The sequence below is a fragment of the Lampetra planeri genome, unplaced genomic scaffold, assembly GCF_965212315.1.
Source record: "Lampetra planeri unplaced genomic scaffold, kcLamPlan1.2.h2 scaffold_639, whole genome shotgun sequence".
Lineage (NCBI taxonomy): Eukaryota > Metazoa > Chordata > Hyperoartia > Petromyzontiformes > Petromyzontidae > Lampetra > Lampetra planeri.
In genome coordinates, this window is record NW_027615462.1 from 2,811 (window position 1) to 7,370 (window position 4,560).

Here is a 4,560-nt window from a genome sequence, read left to right on the forward strand (position 1 = left end):
CACACACACACACACACACACACACACACACACACACACATCACACATCACACACACACACACATCACACACATCACACACACACACACACACATCACACACACACACACACACACATCACACACACACACATACATCACACATCACACACACACACACACACACACACACACACACACATCACACACACACACACACACACACACACACACACACACACACATCACACATCACACACACACACACATCACACACATCACACACACACACACACACATCACACACACACACACACACACATCACACACACACACATACATCACACATCACACACACACACACACACACACACACACACACATCACACACACACACACACACACACACACACACACACACACACACACATACATCACACATCACACACACACACACACACATCACACACACACACACACACACACACACACACACACACATCACATCACACACACATACACACACACACACACACACACACAGTCGTTTATGGATGACTAGACAGACTTGTAACAATAAATTAGACATTTTTGGAAAAGTTATAAAAGTATTTTATATTTAAAAAGTCTTATACTAACCTTTAATAACTCCCTGGGGTTGAAATTTTCAAGTATTTCAATAGTGTGTGTGTGTAGAAAACATTAAAAAATACAATTGATATTATATATATGTATTTTTTTATATATATTCATTTTGTTCGAGGCGTTATCAGAGGATGAAGACGTGATGGCAGTTTTTTTCTAATAACCTCGTGTGTGTGTGTGTGTGTGTGTGTGTCCGTCCCTCAAAGCCGTACTTCATCTATTTTAAATCGCATCGTTCATGTCCAGTGTCATTTATTTCACTTATTTCACGACCAGCTGCGTCACCCAGTGAGAGTTGTTGCAGCAGCAGTCGAAGAAGAGGAAACAGGAAGTCACACAGCACGTTCTCTGGACCAATCAGTTTGACATCAAGTCAACGTGCGTTCGTCGGGCAAAAAGTGACGCAGCGGTTATTCGCATGCAGCCGGCATCTGTCCGTGGCTCCGGTATTATCCTAATGGAGGCAGCGTGTTACTTAAAAAAGAAGCTTTTTAGGGTAAAAAAAAAAAAAAAAAAAAAGAAAGAAGAGAAAAAAAACATGTCCCGGGAGGACTACGACAGCACACACACACACACACACACACACACACACACACACACACACACACACACACACTAATTAGATCTCGTGCTCTGGCCTCGCGCTCTGAAAGCAGCCCAGCGGCGCGCGCGCGGAGCTGTGCAAACTTAATTGAATTAAATTCCCGCTAAACTAATTAGGCGGCAATCTGCCACGCGAGCTCTGTCCCTGAGCAAGGTTCGAATTAGGAGGGATGGATTTGTCCCTTTTCTTTAAGAGGAAACACCGGCAGACTGCGGCGTCTTCGGCCGGCTCCTTTATCTGCCTTTTTATGCTAATTCTCCCTGGGGACGGTCACGTGACCAGGGGACCCGGGCAGCATCCGGTCACACACACGCACACGCACACGCACACGCACACGTAAGAAGCCATCGAGCCACCTGCCGTTAAAATATTTGTAACATTTAACCTGGAAAGAAGCGTCGGCTTTGAGCTGCGTGTGTGTGGAGGGTCTGCGGGGAGCTGGAGCTGAAGGAGGGGATCGATCGGTCCGGGAGGGACGGAGGAGGGGGGAGGAGGGGGCAGGAGGGAGGGGATGAAAGCGGGGGGTCGGGTGGGGGTGGGGGGTGTACACGGATGAAAAATCCCCCGTTAAGAGCACAGACAGATATGATAATGTGGGAGCGGCTCATCCTTCAGCACCTCCACCTGGCTGCTGCACACACACACACACACACACACACACACACACACACACACACACACACACACCTTAAAATAACGGTCCATGTCATATATTCATCACTTTTAAAAGAAAATATGTATACATATCAACCGAATCAATATGAAGGCAAACAAGTTCAAAAAAGGACATGGGCCGTTATTTGTAAGGATGTATTACAAAAACAAAACAGAATGGAAATATAAAGTATGAACACATTGAATATACAAAATATATTGTGAAACAATATTCATTCATTCATCTTACGGGTCTCAGGTGTGCTGGAGCCGATCCCAGCTGTCAGTGGGCGGACGGCGGGGTCCAAAATGGACGAGTCACCAGCTCATGGCAGGGCCACAGGAAATATATATGACATCAGTAATTATTGCAGTAGGATTATATTCTTTAAAGTCACAGTCATCTACAGCAGATTTCACTGGTATAATTGAGATCAGATTTCATGTGTTTGCCTGTGACAGATATACAACGGTCTGAGGTCGGCACCTGACGGAGACTCAGACCGACCCTGAACCAGACAAGATGAAGACCAGACGCGTCCTCCTTGGATCCACCGGTCAAGTCCAGTCAGGGTTTATTAGGACGGAACGGATCCACGGGTTCTCATGACGCTCGGCAAAAGTGACGGCTCTGATAGGAACCCAACATTCACATGAGCAGCTGAGGAACAACTTCCTTTTACAGACTCAGAACCTTCAGGCACAATCATGGCGACGGTCGGGTGGCCTTCTGCCTCGACCAGTCGGGGTGAGAGAGAGAGAGACGCGAAGGGAAGCAGCAGGAGGATGAAGAGTTCATGTGGTATGATGTGTTTTTGTGTTCAACAGAATATCTGCTGACGACTGATGACTTCACGTAGACATGAGACAGGTAGATTCGTCATTCATCTCCAGGAGAACAACGTTCCTCATCCAGTGTTCACTGACTCCCACGGACCTGCTCCTTGACCTCGCCTCCATTTGTAGGCAGCAGAAGGTGGACAGGAGCACGGGAAGACAGAGGGAAAGTGAACATGAGTGTGTGTGTGTGTGTGTGTGTGTGTGTGTGTGTTGGGGGGGTATTCAGGGAGGGGGAGGCAGAGATTAGGGACGATGGAGGGCCAGGTTTCTGTTTCTCCATAAACTAATCAGAGAAATGGCAGCAGTCAGAAATAGCCTGACGAACAGACTAAGAGCCTCTTCTCCTTCTCCTCCCCCCTTACTCTTGTCTTCATCCTCGGGGAGGGTAAATGGATACACACACACACACACACACACACACACACGCCAGCTTGACTTCCGAAAACCATAAAGTGCAGATGTGTTTGAGAGGGATAAGAGAAGGGAAAAGCCTTGAGGTACGGCAGCAAAACCTGATCCTGTCGAGATGCAGCTACTTGAGAGATGTACGAATGTCTGCTGCTTGTTTCTCGGCACCATTTCCTCCACGCTGGAGAGAGAGAGAGAGAAGGAGAGAGAGAGGGAGAGAGAGAGAGAGCTGGACCAGACAATCCCTCATCCACTGACGAGGTAAATGAACAGATCCAGGAACACGTGGGGTTGTTGATGCCCGGTTTCCTTCTCAGAGACAAACCGTTCATCAGGTTGAGATGATGTTTACAAATGTGGAACGTTTGTTTGTTCGTCGTCTCCCACTCGCTCCGGTTACGCGTCACAGGTGCGAACGACAGGGCACACCCAGGGCAGGGCCATCGTGTACCAACAGACAACCCTTCACACACGCTCACACCTACGGGCAATTTGGAGTCGCCCGTTAACCTCAGCGTGCTTTTGGTGGTGGGAGGAAGCCGGAGTACCCGGAGAGAACCCACGCACACACGGGGAGACACACAGCAAGAGAGGAATCAAACCAGGGACCTTCTGCTGTTAGGCGACAGCGCTAACTACTGTTCCACCGAGTCGCCCAATTTGGAACGCAAAGTTGTCAAGTCGCCCATGAGGGGAAAGTACAGTCTGCTGCTGCTACAAACGACGACGTTTGGATGGAACACGTCAGGACTTTCAGTCCAAAGTGCATCTGATGTTCATCAACGTCGACTCAATAAGGATGAGTGACACGGTGATTGTAGGGGAAACACTGCTGAGACTCACACTGCTGTGACTCGTCAGCGTCGGAGAAACACCGTCGTGCTGTTGTGGGGTCCACTAACCCCCCCCCCCACTGGGTGACATGTTCTCTGCATTCCCTCCCGGAACAGAGCAGGAATTCCAGGGAAATTCCTCTGTCATGTTGTTTTACAAGGTGGACAAGCGTCATTGTGGTGGGATTCCCGCCCCCAGTCAGCGGTCGCCGTCGCTCCCATCCATCAGGACTGTCAGCGCGACACAAACAGGACAAAAACCAGAGGAATTCACTTCATGTGCTGATGACTTTATTTGCACGTCGGAGGTTGGGAAGGCAGAACCCAAGAATGAGAAATGTCAGACTACTCTTTGTGCTGTTCACACGTTTATGACGCGACACAGAAGATTTTATTACACATCAACAATTACACCTCTAATAAATATACTCAGTGTATTAAAAATACTCAGTACCTGTGTTTTTTCTTCTCAGTCCACTGACACTAGATGATGATGATGTATGTGTACATGTGATATGAACTTCATATGACAGACAGCGCTACACACACGCCTCCTTCCATCCTCCTGACACGTGCTGGGCGTGTGCCTACTTCCCGG